A 26,426-nucleotide genomic window follows, 5' to 3' on the forward strand; every position below is an offset into this window, starting at 1 on the left:
ATGGTAGTGTTGTTCCCAGTGAACAAAGTCAGCAACAGTTCATATCTTAAATCGATTTAAATTATATTAATATGCCCCCAAGGCCTAATAACATAGCCTGCAGTAGCAGGAGGTTGATTGAACCAAGGGAACACAATAACAGTTGAAACACCATTCTACATTCCTCATCTCTTTGCATCTCCCAATTATTTGGTAATGAAGACTAAGGGAAAATAGGGAGCAATCTCCATTATCAGATAAGCATCTTACCCTCCCTACTTCTGAAACTCTTACCTGTCATGCATCCTTAGATGTCAGTACTGTGAGCTAATTGTCAAGATGTACATCTTCGTCAAGCCAGGCATTTCTAGTCTGAATGGTTATAACACTGGGCTGTCTGTCTTCCCTGCAGCAGCCCAGAGTTAGAGCCAGCTTCCCTGTGCCCATCAGGAACACTGCACCAAGTTCCTTCTGAGGGGCTTTCCTAATCCCAGCTGCAAGCCATAAGTGCTGGCAGGAAATGCCCCCCTGGGATTCCACCAAAATGGGAATATTTTTGTGTGGTGGCTTTTTGCATTTATTCCAACTTCAATGAGTTCCTTTTATTAAGTAGTCATCACATTTTCAAACCAAACAGATTTTATTTCCATAATGAATGTCTGTGTCTCATGTGCTGAACAGTGAACTTTAAGTGACTTAAATCACTCGCCTGGATAGTCTAACTGGAACATTAATTAATTCTCAAATTTCTGATATTTATTTTAAAGGCAGGAGGAGGAATGTTGATAAACAACAGTGCCATAGAAAAAAATTTGAAAAACTGTTTCAGCAAAATATAGCTCATTATTATATGGATTATTGCTATTAGATTGGCCAAAAAGTTTGTTCAGTTAGCGAATACGTTGTTCAATACAGTTCTTGGTGAAAATGACTTTTATTTTTACTTAAAACTGAACGAACTTTTTGGCCAACCCAATACATATCACATGTATGTTAACATTATTGTATCCACATTAAATGTAAAAACACAACTACATGAAGTATGTACTTCATATCACAGTTAACATTTAATAAGATTGTTCGTCCTTTCCCTTAGCAGGATTACATGCATCCTAAATTCTGACTTTCTATAATAGTCCTAAATTGACATTACAGTACAAGTCTAGAATTCTAAAAAGCTACTAGAAGTACCAGCAAGTATTTTACTTTTATTTTTTATTTTTTAAAATAAATTTATTTATTTATTTTTGGCTGTGTTGGGTCTTCGTTTCTGTGTGAGGGCTTTCTCTAGTTGTGGCGAGCGGGGGCCACTCTTCATCGCTGTGCGCGGGCCTCTCACTGTCGCGGCCTATCTTGTTGCGGAGCACAGGCTCCAGACGCGCAGGCTCAGTAGTTGTGGCTCGTGGGCCTAATTGCTCCGCAGCATGTGGGATCTTCCCAGACCAGGGCTCGAACCCGTGTCCCCTGCATTGGCAGGCAGATTCTCAACCACTGCACCACCAGGGAAGCCCAAGGATTTTACTTTTAAATAAGCTACCATAATTGTGTATTAATTCACTAAAATATTAAGTATAGTTAATAACAGTGAGGGTTTTTTCAAAAATCATTAAAAGCATCCACAATTTAAGCAAAAACACTGGCATTCTTTGAAACAAAGTCAAAGAAAATTCCAATAAATCAAATGTACTTTTCTGAGTAGAAGATGGCACAGAATAAAGAGTTCTGGTAGGAAAGACATAAAAACTAACACATACAGTAGCAGACTCTTTTTCCCTCTGAACAAAATCTCATAGAAGCTCTAATACGTAAGATGAGGAATGGGAGAAGCACCTACTCTGGTTAACTCTGGGTAAGAGGTTCAGAGACAAAACTTTTCAGAACCCTAGGGCTCTGGAGAACAATTCAGAAATCACTGGGACAGCAAAAAGAGAACTGGAGTGAGAGTTGAGATCTAGAAACATTTGTGACCTTGGGCATATCACCTTACCTCTATAGTCCTCAAGGTCCTTATCTACTAAATGAGAGGTGTGACTGTAAGTGACTTGCAAGCAGAGTTATCAAGACAAGGTCTCACCATGCCAATTCCTAAGTAGAACTCTGAGAGACTTTGGTGTTGCTTCTTTTACATTTTTATTTTATTTTTTTAAGTTCCAAGGTTCATTCACATAAAATGAATCAGAATCACTAAACAGTTCTCAATCTTGAAAAACTAAAACATTTAAGCCATCTAGTTTTATAGTGCTATATGATATAGGACGATATGATAAGCCCGAAGATGTATTTACCACATTTGAGATAACCTCAGTGAGTAAGCTCTTAAGTACTACCTTTCTTACTTAAACAGCAATTAAATATGTTGAAGCATAACACCACTGTCTACCTAGGAAAGCCCTGGCATTTTTGCTGCTAATATTTTCTCTATTGGTAAAATCAATATCTCCTACCACTAAGACTAAGAACACTGATAATCAATAATATTATTAATTTCCATTCCACTTACAGAACAAACAATGGTAGTCTAAATTAAATGGAATGTGATACAGGCCACAATTAAATCAAACTAATTAAGCCATAAATTATAACCAAATTAGGAAGATAATATAGAAACCAAAAATCCAAGTCTAAGAATCTTATCCAAATTTGATAGTTTCCACCTATAAAAGAACCTTAGAAATGAGAAAATTAAAGTGTCAAGTTTGTTTTATATCTTTTCTTTGTGTTTTAGACAAGTTAATTCCAACATATTAAACATAATAAAAATAGCTTTAAATTTATTAAGCACTTAACACGTGCCAAGGCAGTTACTTTTTACTTTTTATTATGAAAAAGTTCAAATATATATAAAAGTAGACAGTAATACAATTAAATCATCAATCAGCTTCAACAATTATTAACTCATGGTCAATCTTGTTTCATCTATACCTCTACCAATTTCCTCCAAAATCCCAATTGCCATACCATTTCATTTGTAAATATTTCAATATGTACCTCTAAAAGGATTCACTCTCTTTTCTTAAAACGTAACTATGGAACACTTATCACACTTGAAAAAAATAACAATAATTATAGGCATTAACTCAATCTTCACAACAACCCTATGAAGTAGGTACTACTATCATTCCCATTTAAAACTGACGCACAGGGGCTTCCCTGGTGGCACAGTGGTTGAGAATCTGCCTGCCAATGCAGGGGACACGGGTTCGAGCCCTGGTCTGGGAAGATCCCACATGCCGTGGAGCAACTAGGCCCGTGAGCCACAACTACTGAGCCTGCACGTCTGGAGCCTGTGCCCCACAAGAGAGGCCGCGATAGTGAGAGGCCCGCGCACTGCGATGAAGAGTGGCCCCCGCTTGCCGCAACTAGAGAAAGCCCTCGCACAGAAATGAAGACCCAACACAGTCAAAAATAAAATAAATAATTAAATTTAAAAAAAAAAACTGACGCACAAAACAACCAAGTAATTTGCCCAGGTTATACGGTACTAAATAGCAGAGGCAGAATTTGAACCCAAGCAGTTGAGCTCTAGAACCTGAACCCTTAACTACACACTATGTTTTGCTGCCTCTCAAAACTAGATTTTATGGTAAGGAGTTCTCAAATATAAACATAATAAACTGACTAACAAAGGAATGAATGACAGAATCAGAAGTCAGCAAAATTTTGAAACCGGGAAAATACAATACAGTACTTCACCTCTCCTCCAACTTCTTTCTTCATCTTCTGCTGGTATGCTCACGAACACCTCTACCTTCCTTCATTTAACATAATGCCAATTATTACAAGGTTTGTTCTTTTCACTACAACCAGCTCCACCAGGTTAAGCTGATATTTGGGATGTACTCTGTGACTAGCTTTCATCAAAACAGACTCACTGGGTGCAGTCCTACTCAAAATTAAATATTCTCTACAGAAGTCATAAGATGTAGCAGACAGACCCTAAGGTGACCAACCTCCAGTGATTGCACACACCATACATTCATTCATGATTTTGTGTAATCTCTTCTCTCCCCTCCATCAAGCTGGAAGTCCTGATGAAGTAAGTGGCCATGTTTGAGAAGCTCCTAAGAAAAGGAACTGTGGATGGTCTCAAAGAACTGTAGGCCACCTCTCTAGAACCTGTGGGCAGCCTCCAGCCAACAGCCAGCAAAAAGTCAGTCATAACGCCACAAAAAAATAAACTCTACCAGTAGCCTGAATGGTCTTTGGAGTGGGTTCTTCCCCATTGGAGCCTCCAGATAAGAATGCAGGGCTTCCCTGGTGGCGCAGTGGTTGAGAATCTGCCTGCTAATGCAGGGGACACGGGTTCGAGCCCTGGTCTGGGAGGATCCCGCGTGCCGCGGAGCGGCTGGGCCCATGAGCCACAGTTGCTGAGCATGCGCGTCTGGAGCCTGTGCTCCGCAACGGGAGGGGCCGCGGTAGTGAGAGGCCCGCGCACCGTGATGAAGGGTGGCCCCCGCTTGCCACAACTGGAGAAAGCCCTAGCACAGAAACGAAGACCCAACATAGCAATCAATCAATCAATCAATTAATCAATTAAAAAAAAATAAATAAAATCTTTAAAAAAAAAAAAAAAAAAAAGAATGCAACCCACCCAATACCTTGATTACAGCTTTATGAGACCCGGAGCAGAGGGTCTCCTGACCCACAGAAACCATGAAATAAAAATGTGTGCTGCTCCTACCTGGACTGGGGAGTCGGCAGTGACTCCTATGAGGAAGTGATACTTAACTGAGCTCTGATAGATGAACAGGCGTTAACTGGGGGGAGGAATGTTCAAAGGTCCCAAAATAGAGGTAGCATGGCAAACAAAGACTGAAAGAAAACGTGTGCTTAGAACAGAATAGAGAAGGAAGACCAGACTGAGGAGGGCCTCATAGGCCCTAAGAAAGAAAGTGATTTGGAGGACTTTATCCTGAAAGCTATGATTAAAAAGTTTTAAGCAGTGGGTACCATAACACCAGAATGTCCCAGAGACATCTTTAATTCAACTGTACAAAATCCAATTTCATTACCCTTATTTCTCATTTCCCAATTTCTATAAATGGCACTATCCTTCTTCTAGTTAGGAAATGACAAAGAGGCTACATTATTTTACATTCCTACCAGTAATGCAGGAGAAGGTTCTAATTTCTCCACATCCTCACCGATACTTGGTATTGTCCATCTTTTTTTAATTATAGCCATCCTGAAGGGTATGAAGTGATATTTCATTGTGGTTTTAATTCTCATTTTCCTAATGCCTAATAACGTTGAGCATCTTTTTATGTGTTTATTGGCCAGCTGTATACCTTCTCTGTTCATTTTTTAATTAGGTTGTCTTTTTATTATTGAGTTGTAAGAGTTCTTTATATATTCCCAATACAAATCCCTTATCAGATATATGATTTGCAAATACTTTCTCTTCATTCTGTGATCTGTCTTTCACTTTTTTAATGGTATTATGTACAGCACAAAAGTTTCTAATTTTGATGTGGTTCAATTTAATCTGTTTTTTCTTTTGTCCCTTGTGCTTTTGGTGTCATACCTAAGAAACCACTGCCTAACTCCAGATCACAAAGATTACTTCCATGTTTTCTTCTAAGAGTTTTACAGTTTTAGCTCCTACATTTATATCTATGATCCATTTTCAGCTAATTTTTGTGTATGGTGTAAAGCAGTGGTCCAACTTCACTCTTTTGCATGTGGATATCCAGTTGTCCCACCATCATTTGTTGAAAAAACTATTCTTTCTCCATTTAATTGTCTTGGCACTCTGTCAAAAGTCAAATGACCACATTTGGCTTTTATTTCTGGACTCCTGAACCTATTCCACTGATCTGTCCTTACATATACTGTCTTGTCTCCTAGTTCTTGATATTCTAGATGTTGATATTCACCTTACTCTCTTAAGGTTGGTGTTAATTACACAAAACAATGGGTTTTGTAAAGTCTCAAGCACCCAACACAGGACCTAGGACCCAGAACAACTATTTATAATTATTTAGCAATTATTAATTATTAATAGCAACTATTAATGAACCAAACCAAAAAGATTTCTGCTTGTGATTTAGGGGGAACTTTTTAAATTATTTTTAAAAAGGTCAATTAATAAAGCAAATATTAAAAATTGAGATGAAAATAACCTACCAACTTAGCAAAATAACAACAGAGAAATAGAACTAAGAAAGAACTGCAGTAACAGTTACTAGGCAACCACAACAATTACTAAAGGGGATGACTACTCCAAATTTTTATTCCAATTAATTCATTCATTAACATAAGTGTGTATGTTAGATCCTAACTACTTCTTTTAAAAGAGAAAGAAAGGACTGAGGTGCTTACAAAATCAAATACATAAAATAAGACAATTAAAAAAAAATCAGTAAGTTCTTTCCTCCTATTTTCTCAAAGCTATAGTGCCCTTGGGAAAGGGCCAAACACTTCTAGATCAGCAGATATGCAAAGGATTCATTAGCATTAAGTCCATTAGTCTACAGGCAACACACACGGGGAAACTTTTAATATATGAAACAGGGACAAACTGTTAGACTCTTCAAAGAAGAATAGATATAGGAAGTTCTGGCCCTCACCTCCCCAAATCTCTGCTTTTTAACCAAAAAAGGATAAAGAAAAGTGAGGGTTTCTTTGTCCTCTGGTTCCTCCAAAGTAGGTCAGGTCTGTGCGTAATTATTGGCTTTAGCATTCCTTCAAAAAAGGAAGAGATGTCAATGCATGGAGATTTTTAAAAACAGCAGACTCAGGCTAGGGGTAGAGACAAAAGAGTGCCTCTGCTGCTTAACAAAAAAATAAACTAAGAACAGTCTTTTGTTTTTTAAAATAGTAAGTCAATTTTAAGACAGGTAGGATAAGAGGCCTAATTTCTCATTCTAAGGCTACAACCCCTGAACTTGAACCTGTGGATAAATCCTCCTTGTTTCATCTTCTTGCTAGTCATGCTCCCTGCTTAGCAAGGTTGACATGAAGAAACCGTGAAAAATAAATTCAAAATATATTTACCGGAGGATTTTATATGTAAGAACACCTACCAAAAGATTAATTAAGAACTAGTATTTTGCATTACCAAATCTTTCCTTAGAAAAAAAATCACTCTGGGGTTCTTTTTAACAACATGCTCATAGAAATTTTTATTGTGAAATACGTCACATACAAACCACAGTTCCTTATGTGCTTTTCTATTCTAGTCCCTATCCCAAGACAATCACTATCCTAAAATTTATATTATCATTCCTTTGCTTTTCTTTACAATTTTACCCTATATGTATCACCAAACAACATATTATTTAGATTTGCCTGTTTTTAAATTTTATATCAAGAGAATCAGACTGATCATTGCTAACTGCCTTTTTTGATCCTTATACTGTATTTATAATATTCCTCCATGAAGATGCATGCAGTGGTACCTAATTCACAATATTTATGCTAAATAGTCATCCTTTTACAAATATACCATCTTTATTATTGCTTTACAGTTGCTGGACATTTAGGTTGTTTGCATTTTTAGCTATTATGAACAGTATTTTAAATATTCTTATACTTGTCTCCAGGGCCATGAATACAAAAGTTTCACTAGGGTATATATTTAGGAACCAATAAGTAAAGCCAAATTGTTTTCCAAAATGGTCATATCCAACAATGGGACTGTTCCCACTGTTCCATATCATCACCAACAACTGTTATTTCTCATTTTTCCCAGTCTGGTGAGTGGTGGGGAGCAAAGAGTTCCTCACTGTTTTAATTTGCATTTCCTTGATTACTGGAAAGGTTGAGGATCTTTTCATATGTTCACGGACCATTTATTTCTGCCTCTGTGAAATAAACTTATTCACGACTTTCCTATTTTTTTTTTTTAATTTGAAAATTTCTTTTATATTCTAGATGAACTTTGTCAGTACATCTTCTCCCAAGTTGTGGCTTATTTTTTCACTCTCTTTATGGTGTCTTTTTTTAAGTAAATTTTTTATTGAACTATAACAGATATGCAGAAACGTCTCCAAATTATAAGTGTAACCCACATACGAAAAAGCAACTTGGCCCTTTTGGCTCTATGAGCAGCACCATGGCGGTTGCCAAGAACAAGTGCCCTTCTAGGAGGCCTCACTTTTAGTCTAGCGCAAATTACCTAGACTATTTGAAGGTGATAAAAGCATATTATAAGTGATTTTTTTCCTACTGTGAAAAAGAAATTAGAACAAGCGCCTTACAAAAGGCAGCAAAATGGGAGTCAAGAAGAAAGTGGTTGATCCATTTCCTAAGAAAAATTGGTATGATGTAAAAGCACCAGTATGCTCACTATAAGAAATATTGGAAAACCACTAGTTATAAGAACTCAAGGAATGAAAATCACATCTGATGGCTTAAAGCGTAGTATTTTTGAAGTGAGCCTTGCTGATCTGCAGAAGGATGAAGTTGCATTTTGAAAAGTCAAGTTAATTACTGAGGACGTTCAAGGCAAAAACTGCCTGACTAATTTCCATGGAATGGATCTTAGCCATGACAAAATGTGCTCCGTGGTCAAAATGGCAGACCATGATTGAAGCTCATGTTGATGTCAACACTACCAATGGTTACTTGCTTCATCTATTCTGTGTTGGTTTTACTTAAAAACACAACAATCTGATGCAGAAGACCTCTTACACTGAGCATCGACAGGTCCACCAAACTTGGAAGACGATGGTAGTAATCATGACCCAAGAGGTGCAGACAAATGACTTGGAAAAAGTGGTCAATAAATTGATTCTAGACAGCACTGGAAAAGATAGAAAAGGCTTGCCAATCTATTTATCCACTCCATGATATCTTTGTGAGAAAAGTAAAAATGCTGAAGAAGTCTAAGTTCGAACTGGGACTAAGTTTGAGCTTCATGGTGAAGGTGGTAGTTCTGGAAAAGCCACTGGGGATGAGACAAATGCTAAAGTTGAACGGGCTGGTGGAAATGAGCCACCAATCCAAGAATATGTTTAAGATTCAGATAAAAAATCCGATTTGTGGGGAAAAAAAGCAATTTTGGGTTCTCAATAATTTTTAAGAGTGTAAGAAGTCCTAATATCAAAAAGTTTGATAACTGCTAAATCAGACATATGTGGTATCTTATTCTCCGTGCCACTAAACCTCATATGTCCCATCTCTTCTTTCTCTGTACTAAATTTCAGAAATTTTTTTCAGATCTATCTTCCACTTCACTCTTGAATTCTATCCAATCTATATCATCTTTCCATTGTGTTTTGTCATTTTTTTCTTTAAATTTATTTATTTATTTTTGGCTGCGTTGTGTCTTTGTTGCTGCGTGCGGGCTTTCTCTAGTTGCAGCGAGTGGGGGCTGCTCTTTGCTGCAGTGCGCAGGCTTCTCATTGCGATGGCTTCTCTTGCTGCGGAGCACGGGCTCTAGGCACGCGGGCTTCAGTAGTTGTGGCATGTGGGCTCAGTAGTTGTGGCTCGCGGGCTCTAGAGCACAGGCTCAGTAGTTGTGGCACACGGGCTTCGCTGTTCCGCGGCATGTGGGATCTTCCCGGACCAGGGATCGAACCCGTGTCCCCTGCATTGGCAGGCAGATTCTTAATCACTGCGCCACCAGGGAAGCCGCTGTCATTTGTTTTTTATTTCTAGAAGTTCTGCTGAGACTGAGCTCTTCTTTCACACCTTCCTCAACAATGTTGAGTCTCTTCACCATACCATACTTTTAATCCCCTCTTTTATTTCTTTAAACATCTATAGTCTTTACAAGACTAATGATTACCACTGATGTTTTAGTTATCTAACACTGTATAACAAACCTCCCCAGAACTTTGTGCATTCAAACAACAACAATCCCTTATTTTGCTCACAAATTTGCAATCTGCCCAGGGCTCAGAAAGGACAGCTTGTTTCTGTTCCATGTGGCACCACCTAGGGCTGCTTGACAGGAAGTTGGAGAATCCACTTTCCAGAGGCTTCTCACAAGGCTGGTAAATTAGCATTGGCTGGCAGCTGGCAGCTTAGGCCTCAGTTCATCTCCACATGGGTCTCTCCATGGACTGCATGGGCTTCTTCACAGCATGGTGATGGGTTCCAAGAATGAGCATCCCAAGAGAGCAAGGAAGGTGTGTGGCATTTCTATGACTTAGCCTCAGAATTCACATAATATCACTTCCGTTGTATATTTTGTTGACTGACTTTTGGTCAAAGCAGTCAGAAAGGCCTGGCTAGGTTCAGTGGAATGAGACAGACTCTACTTCTTGATAGCAGAATAGCAAGGTTCTAGAAGGGCACATGGGTCGGGAAATACTGCGGCAGCCATCTTTGGAAAATATAATCTGCTACACCTGACTCACTCATAGTTGCTTGTCTTCTTGTGCAAGCTCACATTTCTTTCAACTTTATCCATAAAAATTTTGAGGTCTGTCCACAGAGATTTAAATTTGATTCTCCCAGACTCTGGGAATCACAACCAACTAGGACTACTAACAACAAAGTTAGCAGCTGAGAGATTTTCAGGCCTCACAGGTAGTACAAAATCCTGGTTGCAAATCCATGTGAGGGCAAGCTTCTGTTTAGGCAGTTTCTTGGGCGACTTTTTCCCCTTCTCCATTCAGATCCAAGACATTAACATGCAAGTCTCTGTAGGCAGGGAATTTTTTCTCCTATTCATCCACTGAGAAGTCACCTTTCTGGGATCCCAGTTTTATATAGGGCAGTTTCCAATATGACCTCCCACTCTGCTTGGACACTATTTTTTTCTCTTGTCCCTCCTCCCTTTTGCTCTAAACCCATAGGAAACTCTCAGCACAAACACCACCATCAGTGCTTACTCTACATTGTGGAATCATGCTTTCTAGTCCTTTCAAGGCCTTCAGTTGTTTTCCTCACGTGGGCTCCAGTATTTCACATATTTTTCCTTTCCCCAGCTTCATTTTAAAATGTTCTGACCAGAAGGGAATTCTCTGCACATCTAATCTACCATATTACTGTCAAAGAAATTACTCACCATTCATTTTAAGCTATTTCACTTACTAAAAAATGATAAATAATGTCAGGAATACATCTATGTTTTTAAAAGGCAGCTATGTAAAATATCATATTTACTTGGATGGAAATGCTTTGGAAAATGTCCTTAATTAATACACTTCCCACAAAGCAAATCAGAGGGAACTTAAAATTATTAGAAACGGTAACTTCTGCCCCAGATTCTTCACATCTTTTAAACTCTATTGGGCTCTATGCCCTTGTACGTATTTTTTTTTAATTTATTTATTTTACTTATTTTTGGCTGTGTTAGGTCTTCCTTGCTGCGTGGGCTTTCTCTAGTTGCAGTGAGCAGGGGCTACTCTTCCTTGAGGCGCTTGGGCTTCTCATTGAGGTGACTTCTCTTGTTGTGGAGCACAGTCTCCAGGAGCGCAGGTTTCAGTAGTTGTGGCACTTGGGCTCAGTAGTTGTGGTGCATGGGCTTAGTCGCTCCGCGGCATGTGGGAATCTTCCTAGAGCAGGGCTCGAACCCATGTCCCCTGCATTGGCAGGCGGATTCTTAACCACTGAGCCACCAGGGAAGCCCCCTTGTACATATTTTAAACATGGTTTAGAACTGCACCACAACCCAAGGTAAAGGAAACTGTACCGATTTAAAGGAAAAAACAACAAACATTTAACCAATGTCTTAAGGTTAAAATTTAAAAAATAAAAAAAAGATGAGGTCAATGTCATGTAGGAAGAGGTAAATTCAAGTTCTCTTTGGCAAAATGAAAATGAATTAACTGGATTTAATATTCATATGCATTTTTTTGAAACATATTCTTAAGACTAAAGAAACAGCAGTTCATAAAAAAAGGAAGGGCTTCCCTGGTGGCGCAGTGGTTGAGAATCTGCCTGCTAATGCAGGGGACACGGGTTCGAGCCCTGGTCTGGGAAGATCCCACATGCCACGGAGCAGCTGGGCCCGTGAGCCACAATTGCTGAGCCTGCGCGTCTGGAGCCTGTGCCCCGCGACGGGAGGGGCCGCGATAGAGAAAGGCCCGCGCACCGCGATGAAGAGCGGTCCCCGCACCGCGATGAAGAGTGGCCCCCGCTTGCCGCAACTGGAGAAAGCCCTCGCACGAACCGAAGACCCAACACAGCCAAAAATAAATAAATAAATAAATAAATAAATAAGAAAATCCTTAAAAAAAAAAAAAAAAAAAGGAGCTATAAGCCACTGGAATAAAGCCTTTGTACGTCAGATCTCCCCACCATGCTGAAAGCAATGGCTACAAATTACCATATTCCCCAAAAGATGACAGCCAAACTCTTCTATCCCAGAGGAAAAATGGCTATTACAGCCGTTAGTCGGCACTGCAGGAGGCTTAAGAGCAAGTCACTGAACAGACCATTTATTGTTCTTCATCTTGTGCAATATGACCTTTCCAGCTCAGCCTGCTAAACATCACAGTGGTCCATGAGGAGAAAATCCACATGGAAGCAAATTCCAAAATGCAATTTACCCTATAGGCAGCTTGCTTTTCCAGATTCTTCATCCCACTTTGCTCTACTCCCCTCTGGGTCATAACAGAACTTGGCAGATGTTAGAATTTGCTATGTATAAACTCTGGAGCCCAGATTAGAAAACTCAGCAAAGTATGCATTTGGTACTGGCAAAAATGGTCGCTTTGTGCACTGATTCAGATTTGCTAACTTAGGATATCTACAGTTTCAAAAATGTGTCTACAACTGTTGAAATAAAAAAAATTGGACAAAAGGCACGTGTCACACACATCCCAACATAGGCTTACGAGTCTTCTGAGATCATCCTCTCCATACCAACAAAATACCAAGGCCATTACACAATCTGTGGTTTCTTCTCATAATTGAAGAAATTAATAGCTTTGGATGCAAAACTTAGATAGCTTTACTCTGAGATATTCTCCCAGCCTTGGAGCTTTGTGTATAGAATCCCAAAGTACCAGTTACCAGACTCCCAAGTAGAGGTCTACAAAAGGTTCTTTTCATTCACTAGCCATCTTTCTTCATAGAAAACTTCAAAAATGTCTTTTGGAAGAGTTTTCCACTTATAAAAAGAGTCTGCAACAAACCCCTATTGTATAGTAGTTTGTGTTTACCAAGTTGATAAAAATCCATCTATACTGTATTTCATGTCGTAATTTATTGATAGTTCTTTTCCTTATATTAAAATCAAAGAGTTAGCATCCTAACAAGGTAGAGAGTACACAGGATACATTTAGCACATGACGTATGACCAAGTTTAAAAGGGTTGAACCTGGAAAAGGTAATTGCTCTGTTTGAATTATAAGTAATCTGACATACTGATTTGGGGAGCAAAGCTACATTCTATAGTTTTAGGCAATGCAAACCTAAAGCATAACACAGCAATGAGTTTTCCCATCTGAGTAATAAGGGTATTCATATAAACTAATTACAGCCTAGAAATTAATTAACTGATCAAACTAGATGAGTTTACCCTTGGTAAGTTAATAAGAGCTTGCTTGTCCATGCTAGTCAGCAGAGGTTTCGTTATAACTTAATCTGTTTTGATTTGCTTTACATCAGAATTCTTTTGGCCTCCATTTGTTCACCTACATCTCTGGAAGTTCCTTCATACACATCCAATAAAAGCAATACAAGTACTTAAGCTTGTACATATGATTCTAAGGGGCTATCTTTTTAATAAATTTTGCATTTATTTAGAGCAATAATGTACATGCATAAAGATGTTATTGTTTAAAAAAATTATACTTTGTAATGCAGTCCCTTAACACACCCAAAAAAATCAGTGCAACTAATACCTATTCAATGAATTGTATAACTACAAATAAAAAGGTCCTCATTTACTCCTGCACGGAAATTGAAGGACTTACTAGCATTAACCTCAATCCAGTATTTTAGACACACAGGCTTTATGGAGAAAATGAGTTTATAATTTCAGATACCTCTAACTGTCAAGTCACATAACCAGGTCTGGGTTTCTACAGGGCTGTGGTAGCTCACTTCAGTTAGTGAAGCAACCCATCAAGGGCATCAATCATTCTGGTTGGGGGGGAAAAAGCATCAACATATTTGTTATATTTTGGATATATACATTTTTTTCAGTCCACTCTTCCACCCTTTTCTGAAGAACAATTTTTTGGTTACACTCTAAACTTCTGGCTTTTGATACCAAGTAGAGAATCCCAATGTCATTAACGGTGCAGAAAGAAGAAAAGAGCCTGGGCTTGAGGCAAGAGAATGAAATTGGAATCCCAACTCTACCACTTAGTTTCTTATCTGTAGAACAACTACTTTAATAAAGTTGCTATAAAGGTTAAAAGATAAATCACCTAGAACAGTAGCTGGCATAGAACAGATAACTAATAAATATTGGCTGTTCTTATTGTTATTAGTACCAACACTATTATTATTATTCTACTTATTCCTGACTGGGTCCCTACCCTGTTTCCTAGCAATTCCAAACTTCTGTCACTTTCTTCAAGCCCTCTAGCCAAGCTCAAATCCCTAACTTTCAACAAATGACCCACTCTGTGCTTGACAGAGAAAACAGACATGAAGAATTTCTTCAATTTCATGTCTCTAGATATCTTCATGCACCCAAATTTGCCTTTTCTTTTTCATTCTAGAAGAAGCAGGTCTTTCCTCCAACCTCAGGCAAGTAATAAGTGCCCAGTAACTGTTAGTCACTAACTATCATCTTCTTCCTCTTCCTCAACAAAAGGACTAGGAATTTCCAAACTCCATGTTACTGAAGACTGGCTGTTGCTCCCATTTCAGGCTTGGTAACTACCAACACTCATGTGATTATGGAGAATGGCTACTGGTTTTACAGTAATCGATTACTCTCTTCTTCATCCTCAAAATCCATTTAGCTGACATAAAGGAGGTCAAGTTCTCATAAAATAACTACTGGTTCAAACTCATAGAAACAGAAAGTAGAATGGTGGTTGCCAGGGGCTGGGGGGAAGGGGAAATGGGGAATTTTTTAATGGGTATAGAGTTTCGGTTTTGCAAGATGAAAAAAGTTTTGGAGTTTGGTTGCACAACAATGTGAATATACTTAACACTACTTAACTATATACTGAAAAACAGGTAAAATGACAAGTTTTATGTTAGTGTTAATTTTACCACAATTTAAATACATACATACATACATACGTATTGGTACTAGCTCAAGGCCACCCCAATATGACCTCTGCCAACCTTTGCCCTGAATTCATTTTCTGGACCCCTATTCAAATTAGGGTGAAAGTTCATTTAGTTCATTTCAGTTTGTTCAAGCAAATTCCTGACCAACATCCAGATAACTTACATAACCTATGTTTTTATAAAAGATAAAAAAGATGGCATGTTGTTGAGGGATATTTGGGGGTTAGGATTGAATTCTCAGAGATAAGAAGTACAGCATCTGCTTCCCTCCACCCAGCAGAAATTAATATTAAAATAATTCTCCAAGAATACTACTCACACTCCCAGTGGAATCTTCTGACATTGGCACATAGGATATTTGGGACAGAGGTATGGAAGCGAATAAACATGTGGTAAAAGAAAGCTCTCTTAACATAACCTGCTCCAGTGAAACTCACCAAATGAAACCCATGTTGTAGGAAAAAATTTGACCTGAGATGCAAATATTTATAAAAACTGTGACTTAAAGACCATCTATTTTTAGGAGGGAAAATATGCAGCAAATCTAACACAGCAACAAACTAAAATGCAGGGTGAAAAGATAATAGTAAACCATTTCAACCAGAATAAGAAACTGTACTTTTGAGAGTTATTTTTAAAATGTTAAATATTCACTCTTTACCTCAAGATGTTCAAGAATCATTATACAGAGAACTGAGTGTGTTAAACACACGCAAACACATATGAACAAAAGCTAGGTTTGGCTGTATTCACAGAACTTACCTGTAGTTGGATGGTAAAACTCCCACTCACCTCTTGAAGTATGTAAAGGACATTACCTCAACACAGAACCATGTAATGTTAACACTAGAAATATCTTATTCTAACCCAAGCCCTTTGTTTCATAGATGATGAAACTGAAGCACTGAAGGGATAAGTAAAACCTACGTACAAAATAAATTATGGGGGCTTCCCTGGTGGCGCAGTGGTTGAGAATCTGCCTGCCAATGCAGGGGACACGGGTTCGAGCCCTGGTCTGGGAAGATCCCACATGCCGCGGAGCAACTAGGCCCGTGAGCCACAACTACTGAGCCTGCGCATCTGGAGCCCGTGCTCTGCAGCAAGAGAGGCCGCGACAGTGAGAGGCCTGCGCACCGCAATGAAGAGTGGCCCCCGCTCGCCACAATTAGAGAAAGCCCTCGCACAGAAACGAAGACCCAACACAGCCAAAAATAAATAAATAAATAAATTTTAAAAAATAAATAAATAAATAAATAAATTATGAGATCCCAGCATATAAAAATTCAGTAACTTTCTAATATACCAACATTAATTTATAAGAAGATGTGATGATGATAATAATTTTTAAAAGAACACATTCACAATAGCCACAAACTATCACAAGCCTTGGAAAAAGCATTACAAAAATGTGTGAGAATTTTATGGAGAAAACTAGAAAACGTTAGTAAAGGACCTAAAAGAGGACACATGCCATGTCCATAGACAGAAATGCCTAATGTTGAAAAGACCTCAATTCTCCCTCTTGCCCCTATATAAGCCACACTCTAGTCTCTCTTCCAAATAAAACTACAATAAACAAAAGAATATTCTTCTATGTTGTGGGTGATAATGGCAAAGGGACGCAGGAGTAAAAAATATAAGGATAAACCAGGAAAATAAGTCATCTTACCCAAGCAGTTTAAACTTTAAATGCAGGTTTCTAGCCTATAACGCCTAGCCAGCAGCACTCTTCCTTCTACATTCATTATTTCTGCGAGTTCAAATGTCCCTCAGATGATCTGTGTTTTCATGCAATTCTCTATATTTGCTTTAAAAATCAGTAAAGGGGGCTTCCCTGGTGGCGCAGTGGTTGAGAATCTGCCTGCTAATGCAGGGGACACGGGTTCGAGCCCTGGTCTGGGTAGATCCCACATGCCGCGGAGCAACTAGGCCCGTGAGCCACAGCTACTGAGCCTACGCGTCTGGAGTCTGTGCTCCGCAACGAGAGGCTGCGATAGTGAAGAGGCCCGCGCACCGCGATGAAGAGTGGCGCCCGCTTGCTGCAACTAGAGAAAGCCCTCGCACAGAAACGAAGACCCAACACAGCCAAAAAAAAAAATATATATATATATATATATAAATATATATATATATATAAATAAAAGATTACTAAAAAAAAAAAAAAAATGAGTAAGGGCTTTTAAAATGTAAAGTGAACTTTGGAAACAATGTGGGTAGACCAGAAAGTAATTTCACATTGTAACTTCATAGCCCACCTTACACTTCTTTAAAGTCTGTACAAGCTTGCACTTCAGTATTCTGCCACTGTGCTTCCTGAAAACAACACGGATACAAACTATCTTTCTAAGTCCCTACAGATCCAGAAGACAAGGTCAGCCCCCCACCCCACCCACACTGCCACACACACCTCCAGGACCAAAAAGATACAGCACCATAAAATCCTAATAAAAGTTCTATATTAAAACTAACGGCAACCCAAGTTATTTTCAGTTAGTAGTCTAAAGATAAAGAAGGGATTGAGTAAATTAAAATGAAAAATTAGACCTGACCCTGTGGAATTAACTTCCTATTACTGTGGATTTCCAAATTAAAATCCCATGTGTAGATTTTGACACATGAGGTAGGACCAGGCGGGACAATGAACAACTAAATCTTTAACCTAAGCAAGATAGTTTATGACAGTTTAACTCAAAAAGGTAACTAAAAATACACATAGGGCCTAAGTTAAACCTTACTGCAAACTGGGAAATAAGCAATTGAAACTTCTGTTCTAATAGAGTAATTTCCAAGTCTCTTTAATATTTTATTACACCAGATCCAAAGCTGCTAAAATTTAAATATCAGTCTGAAGACAGGGGCAAAAGATTCTTTTTCCTCTCTCCCTCAGAAAAAAATACATTGGAAACAGTAGACATTCTGTGAGAAGGCAATAAGACAGTCTGTGTTTTAACGGTGCAGTCATGTCAAGTCTATGGCCGGACACACCGACTATGCGAGCTGCTTGGCAAGCAATACAACATGGTGTTTACTAATACCAATCGCTGTAGGGCTCTTGACTAGCCAAGTACCAGCAAATCTGCACTAAGTCTACAATTCAGAGGTGAGAACTTTCCTGAATACAAAGCTACTATAGAGACCAAGTGTCTAGACTTGAGGAGGAGGAAATCTGCCAACATCAGAGAGCTTCCCCAGATTAAAGAATGAACATTTTCCCCCTCTGAGAGAGAATGGGAGAAAATGTTATGAATGAGCCCCAACAGTCAGAAAGCTAGCCAAAGCTGGGTATATCCTGTATACATTAATGAATAAAGCAACAAGTCTAAACTTACAGGCCTGCAGAATACAGATTTGAATATCTTAGTATAATAGTAAGGATTATTTTATTAAAATAAATATTTAAAGGTACATTTAAAAAACATTATTTTTCTAGTTTCTTCAAGAATATAGGACAGGGGCTTCCCTGGTGGCGCAGTGGTTGGGAATTCGCCTGCCAATGCAGGGCACATGGGTTCGAGCCCTGGTCCGGGAGGATCCCACATGCCGCGGAGCAACTGGGCCCGTGTGCCACAACTGCTGAGCCTGCGCTCGAGAGCCCGCGTGCCACAACTGCTGAAGCCCTCGTGCCATGGCTGCTGAGGCCCACGTGCCTAGAGCCCGTGCTCTGCAACGGGAGAGGCCACCGTGGTGAGAAGCCCGTGCACCACAATGAAGAGTAGCCCCCGCTCACCGCAACTAGAGAAAAGCTGCACGCAGCAACGAAGACCCAACGCAGCCAAAAATAAATAAATAAATAAATTAATTAATTTAAGAAAAGAATATAGGACAAAAGACCAGTGAACTATATCCTTAGAGTCAAACAGGAATAACCTCTTTGACAGGCTCTCAATTCTTAAACCTTGGTTTTCCTTAAGGCTCTTTCTCTCTGCTTAGGCTGCTACTCAGTCACTCCTCCCAGACTCAGATATCTCCAATCAGACCATAATAGCTTCCGTGTCTGTATCTCCAGGCTTCATATTTCCAACCATCACCCCCTGGATATCACCCTCATCACCATTATACTGGAAAGTCAGCCCATCCATAATTAAACTGATCACATTTTCTCTTCCACCGCCAAATCTTCTCTTCTACTCTGAATTCCCTTGTCACCTAAAAAGCACTGTTTGGATAAAGCAATAATTAATCTACTTCCTAATTAATCTACTTACCAAAGGTCTCCTGCTTCACTTCCCCAAACCATTAATCCCTCACATTCCAAAACTGTTCTTCTATCATGAAAGCAGTATCACAAAATAATAATCGCTACATAGATAAGTTTTCTGTGTGAAGTACTGGGCTTTATGTATATTACCTCATTCAATCTAACCCTCAAAACAGTCTCTGAGGTAGGCATTACTGTGCTTGTTTTACCAATGAATTAAACTGAGATTGAGGCTTCTCCAAAGTCAGAGAAACAACTAGTAAGTGGGAGACTAGGAGTTCAATATCAGATACTAACTCAATCACTATATAAAACTACCTCAGTACAGATTTTTTTTTTAATTGAAGGAAGGGGGAAACCAGGCATAATTTGATCATCCTAATAATTAAGTTACTAATTCATCATTTATCATACAGTTTCTGTCATGAAGTACACATTATTATTAGAGATACTCTCAAAACACGAATCTGATCTAAAAGACTGAACCAAAAATATATTTTGGTGATTGCCTATTGCTTAAACAATGAAGTCAAATTGTATTTCACAATCTGCCTCCAACCTACCTTTCAATTATATCTTCCAGTATTCCAGCTACTGCCCCCTTCCCCACTCCCCACACTTTTTGGCACTAACCAACATACACAACTAGTAATTCTCATTCACTCTCCTAAGGCCAGGTCTATGGGCAATGTTTTTAATGTAGCCTTCCCTGACTTCTTCAAGTAAAATTAATTCCTCCCTCTTCTTGCTTCTACAGCAGATTTTTCATTCTTTTTTTTTTTAAACACAGCTTTATTATTTTTTTTAATAGATTCGCTTTTATTTGAATACATTGTTTTGTGTGCTTGTTTTTTTTTGGCTGCACTGGGCCTTCATTGCTGTGCGCGGGCTTTCTCTAGTTGAGGCGAGCGGGGGCTACTCTTTGTTGCGGTGCACGGGCTTCTCACTGCAGGGCTTCTCTTGTTGCAGAGCATGGGCTCTAGGAGCACAGGCTTCAGTAGTTGCAGCATGCCGGCTCAGGAGTTGCGCCACGCGGGCCCTAGAGTGCACGGGCTCTAGGGCGCACAGGCTTCAGTCGTTGTGGCACACGGGTTCAGCAGTTGTGGCTTGCGGGCTCTAGAGCGCAGGCTCAGTAGCTGTGGCGCACGGGCTTAGTTGTTCCGCTGCATGTGGGATCTTCTGGACCAGGGATTGAACCTGTGTCCCCTGCATTGGCAGGCGGATTCTTAACCACTGCGCCACCAGGGAAGTCCCCCAGGTTTTTCATTCTTAACTTACAGCACACACATCTATGTACATGTACATATACACTCATACACATATATCATCAAGTTATTACAGACACCGAGAAAGGGAGTCATCTTTTCATATATTTAGACACACATACAGAAACCTCATATATTTTGCACCTATAGGGAAAGGCATTTGTGTAGTAATTCTTACTATTTCTGTTCCTATCTCTTCCTTTCTTATCTACTTCTTACCTATATACACTCCATATGCTCTCCAGCATATTTTTAAATTACATTACATTGAGGCCAAAGTAAAATATTTCCAAAGGTAAAAGTAAATGACATGGCAACTAGCACTACAGTCAGAATCAACCATGCAGCACCTAATACATATTAACTGGACAAACTGTTTTGTTTGTATTTAAAGAAGTAGGGCTTTTCACTGTGCTTCAGGTAGCAGAAATGGCCACCACTGCCCAGGATAGTGAGGTAACAGCATGAGGAGTTGGGATTCAAAACGTTATCACTAAAGGACCAATTACGAACAACAGATTTTTAGATCTTTACTTCCTTTCCCCTCCCCACAGTAATAGAAATGCTTTTTCATAGACACAATTGATTAAAAAAAAAAAAAATCACAGAGTAACCCTATAGTAACCAAACTATGCACACTATTTCCAGATTATTTTTCCCTCTACAATACCTTGCATTACTAACATATTTTAATTATAAAATGTCTGGATTAACTGGCAAACATTTTTTTTTATTACTGTTTAACAACAACAACAACAAAAAGACACTATAGGCAACAGAATAAACGTAGCCTTTTATGGCCCAAACCCTGACACCCAAAAAGACAAGGTTACTTAGCTTCTGTAAGGGATTTCTTTTCTCTCTCTATCCTTCTAATATATTCTGAGAAACATACAGGAATGGAAATTTAAGAAAACATGCCTATTCTTCCAGTGCAGACCTAAAGCAACATGGGAAAAAAACCCTCAAGTAATGGAAGGGAATGGGGAGAGGAACAGGGGCTGTATGATGTCAGCAGGGTGCTAGGGGAGGCCAGGTTGCCAAAGAAACCAAACAGTAAAGAATAAGAGGAAAAATCGTTAGTTGGAAAACCTCTGAATGCTTTTACAGGAGCTCAATCCCTTGTCCTAAAAAGATGTGCTGCAAAGAGACCAATTGTCACGAATGACAAAGGGGACCAGGAGCAAGAACACCAACTGCCAAGCAACGACCTCTTCTAAATTACACAGTACACGTCCATCAATGAGAACGACCGTGAATGAATTCGGAATCCATGATGAACCTTTTGACTGTAGAAACCCAAACTTTCTGTGTGTCTGTGTTATTTTTTTTAAAAGAGCTTCTGGGGGCTTCCCTGGTGGCGCAGTGGTTGAGAGTCCGCCTGCCAATGCAGGGGACACGGGTTCGAGCCCTGGTCTGGAAGGATTCCACATGCCGCGGAGCAACTGGGCCCGTGAGCCACAACTACTGACCCTGCGCGTCTGGAGCCTGTGCTCCGCAACAAGAGAGGCCGCGATAGTGAGAGGCCCGCGCACCGCGATGAAGAGTGGCCCCCGCTTGCCGCAACTAGAGAAAGCCCTCGCACAGAAACGAAGACCCAACACAGCCATAAATTAATTAATTAATTAATTTTTTAAAAAAAACAACAAGATATTCTTTAAAAAAAAAAAAAAGAGCTTCTGTCAGCTTACATTTAAATAAGTATAATGGTATATTTAAACAGACATAAATACAAAAACTATTACCGTTAATATAAGCTGACCCAGGTAAAGAAACTCAGCGAGCCAGAAAAACTTGTGAAATTTGCTAGCCTCCCTTCTTCCTTAAAGTCCAGTCTAAAGTTGTTTTGATTTACCACAGTTTAGAAAGAAAAAAGTGAAATTACAAAGTATTATTTATAAGCAGCCAGTAATTACTGGTTTAGAAAAGAGTTTGAAATGAGCGAACCTACTTGAAATCCCCAAGGCAAATCTTTGTTCTAAGGCCACTAAATCGTGTTGTAGTTAAGGAGACAGGGAATTAATAAGGGGAAAAAATTACACAGAAGAAAAGAATGTTAATTTTCTTTTCTCTGGAAAACATAATATTTTAGAGCATGGTGGTTAAGACCATGGTTTCTGAAGCTCTACTCATTAGTTTTGGGACCTTAAGAAAGTTTCTTGCCCTTGCTGTGCTTCAGTTTCCTCACTGGGTAAGGTAAAGAGAGTAATAATATCTAACTCCCAGGGTAGCTGTCAGGTTTAAATGAAATAATGATTAAAGCACTTAGAGCAAACAGTGCTCGGTAAGGATTCAATAAATGATCACAAAATCCCTTTGAGATTACCTAATTAATCTCATCTGGACCATGGTTATATATACTGCAAACTATCCCCTATAGTATCACTGTCAGACTAAACTTCCTAAAATCATCCTTTCACAGTGCATGAGGAGCCATGTTTACTCACAAACTCAAACTGTGGGTCTGGCTTTCAATATCCTCTGAAACCTGTCCCCACACAATCTCTCCAGTTACTGCGCCAAACAATCAGTTTTCGTCCTGCTACTCTTCACTCAACTTCAACAAAACATACTTTTTCATTTCTGCCTTTGCAGCAACTACAGTCTTCTTAAAAGGTCCACTTGCCAGGCACCTCTTACCCCTACTTTCTACCTGTGCAAATATTAACTACCCTTCCAGAACACAGTTCAGGTTCTTTGAGAAGACTCCAGTACTTTGATCTCCTAGTGATCATTCCTAATCCTCTCAACAACCTAGCTCCTGAGGATAAACTGTGACTGTTCTCTACTTGTACCTGGTTCGTTCTAACTATACAAGACAACAATCTCCTTGAGGGCAGGGACTATATTTTCCCTTAAACATCATCCACAGGTCCAGCAAAATGCTATGCACCTTGATAATAAGGCTTTCACTCACTTGTTTTCACAGTTGAAAACAAGGGAAAAAATTTTATTCAATAAACACAATAAACAGTAAACCTCCTAAATCCATATTATAGCTTAACTCTAAGAAATTAGAAAATATTCTCTTAAACATAGCTGTAATTTTAAGACCAGAAAAATATCAGTTACATATAAACTTGCCCAAACCCAGTGGCATAAGAGGCAGATTCAACAGGATGAAAATATGGTATTTGTCTATTCTTTTTTTTTTTTCTTAAGTATTTATTTATTTATTTGCCTGCGCCAGCTCTTAGCTGCAGCATGTGGGATCTAGTTCCCTGCCCAGAGATCAAAGCTGGGCCCCCTGCTTTGGGAGTGTGGAGTCTTAACCACTGGACCACCAGGGAAGTCCCGGTACTTCTCTATTTTTTTTTTTTTAATTTATTTTTATTTATTTATTTTTTTGGCTGTGTTGGGTCTTCGTTTCTGTGCGAGGGCTTTCTCTAGTTGCGGCAAGTGGGGGCCACTCTTCATCGCGGTGCGCGGGCCTCTCACTATCTCGGCCTCTCTTGTTGCAGAGCACAGGCTCCAGATGCACAGGCTCAGTAGTTGTGGCTCACGGGCCCAGCTGCTCCGCGGCATGTGGGATCTTCCCAGACCAGGGCTCGAACCCGTGTCCCCCGCATTGGCAGGCAGATTCTCAACCACTGCGCCACTGGGGAAGCCCTACTTCTCTATTTTTGATGTAAAAAGAATAAGCAGCAGCATTTCACTATTCTTAAGTTGCTAATGGAAGCATGCAGACTTAAAAAAATCGGCAGGTCCATGTTCCCTGATCAGTATCACATTCATCCACAGCAATATCATGGATGACCCTTTCACTTTAATCCATTATCAAAACAAAATCACAGATCTACCCTAATGCAAGCAATTTTACATCTCTCTGAAGTTCAACAACTTGAGGGAACAAGATTCAGAGGAACCACTGGCCATTATTAGTGGATTACCTCTCTTGAAATTTCCTCAGTGCCAGTCTTCATTTTGCCATGCACTTGACTCCTTGGCATCTAGTCTGGAAGTAGGCTTAAATACATACACACAAGGAGGTGTGCTGAGCAAACACTGGTTATATGCTCAGCCAGTTCATCTTGATCTAACGGGGCAGGCAGTCTGATAGATAGGCAAACCAGATGCAGGCAGAGGAGACCCGAAACAGCAGACTTTCTCAGACGTACATCAATCATTCATTCAACAAACACGCAAGGCACTAAGTGCATATCTACTTCTATGCACTATATACTATATGCTAGGCACTTTGCTCAGTATTGTGGGGTTAAAAGTACTTAAATCATTGACTCATTCTATACTGGCTCACATTTTATTTATTTATTTATTTTTTTAATTTATTTTTGGCTGCATTGGGTCTTCGTTGATGCGCACGGGCTTTCTCTGGTTGTGGCGAGCAGGGGCTACTCTTGGTTGCGGCGTGCAGGCTTCTCATTGCGGTGGCTTCTCTTATTGCGGAGCACGGGCTCTGGGCACCCAAGCTTCAGTAGTTGTGGCTCGTGGGCTCTAGAGCGCAGGCTCAGTAGTTGTGGCGCACGGGCTTAGTTGCTCCGAAGCATGTGGGATCTTCCCGGCCCAGGGCTTGAACCCATGTCCCCTGCATTGGCAGGAGGATTCTTAACCACTGCGCCACCAGGGGAGCCCGTGGCTCACATTTTTAATAAACGGCCTATGATATATACTACCAAAAAGGCAAATATGTCATTTATTTATATTTCACTTTGATTCAGAAAATGTATAAGATAGCTTACAAAAAGTCACACTGGATAAAATATAAAATGATGAAGGGAAAAAAAGATAGAGAAAATGAGATTAGAAGGACAAGATAAAGAAAAAGTAAGAGGTTTATATACTAAAATGAGAACATTAAGATCTTTAACATTTTTCCTGAATCGGACAAATGTACAATGTAAAGAAAACAGACAGAATACTATGAATTTGAAGGAGTAACAGATCTCATCCAACCAGGGCAGTTGGGAAGACTGGGACCCAAAAGAGCACACAGTGCCACTGCTGACTAAGAATGTTAATTCCTTTTTTTAAATAACGAAGCAAAACTGTATTCTGTTGCTCTAAAAACATGTGTATATGAGATGCTTTTCTAGACTACTCCCAACCAGAATTGATCATCTCCTTATCAGTGCCCTTTACTACTTTATGTAACTTTATTCCTTCCTCCCAGGTTTTTCACTATCTTTGAAACATCAATGCCTAGACCAATGTATTATACGGAGCGCACAGTAGGCGCTTAATGAATGTCTGTCGAATCAATTTAACAAACCAATTATTTTCATGGTTCCACTAACCTCTGGGGTCAATCAAAAGTTTTTTTCCCCCTTTTACAGTTTTAGACACGCCCAGGAGACACAGAATAGATTGGGACAGTGGTACCTCATTAATGTTCAGTAGTAGTATCTTAGGAGGGTACTATATGTAATAATCCAAAGATGAGCCCAGGGGCTCAAGGGAAGGAAAGTAAGGAAAAAGACTGACAACTGTTGTTTGAAACATATCTGGAATTCTTCTTCCTCTTACCTAGGGTGAATTTTGGATGTAAAGAGAAACGAATGTTTAAAATCTCAGTTTCACCGTAATGAGAGTTAGGGACTTTCACAATGATCTCATAGATAAAGAAACAAAATGGCAAGACAAAGGTATGACTTTCATCATTTCCTCAACAAACTGGAGCCTCAGAAAAGCCCCAGCCTGGCACACAGAGGTCTCATCTAATCTAGGGTTTTGCTCTTGCACAACTCCAAGATCACTGAAATTTTTCAGAAATAGTCATAGAGTCATAAATCTGTATGTGTGCAGTTACATGAACTTTTTACTTCATAAATACAGTAAAAAGATAAATTATTAGCCATATAAACATAGAAATTTAGCCATAATCCCAAAGTAATCCAAAAAGCTGCTTTTAATGAAACTAAAAGTGGACA

The 26,426-nt window shown here is 39.4% G+C and overlaps 1 protein-coding gene and 1 pseudogene across 4 annotated transcripts in view; one reads left to right on the forward strand and one right to left on the reverse strand.

The window, feature by feature from the left end:
* Positions 1 to 26,426, reverse strand: part of SIK3 (SIK family kinase 3) — a 249,773-nt gene that overhangs the window by 119,576 nt on the left and 103,771 nt on the right. The window lies entirely within an intron of this gene.
* LOC103012776 (40S ribosomal protein S3a-like) lies at positions 635 to 8,940 on the forward strand (annotated as a pseudogene).

This window comes from Balaenoptera acutorostrata, chromosome 9, assembly GCF_949987535.1.
Source record: "Balaenoptera acutorostrata chromosome 9, mBalAcu1.1, whole genome shotgun sequence".
In the NCBI taxonomy this organism is placed as follows: domain Eukaryota; kingdom Metazoa; phylum Chordata; class Mammalia; order Artiodactyla; family Balaenopteridae; genus Balaenoptera; species Balaenoptera acutorostrata.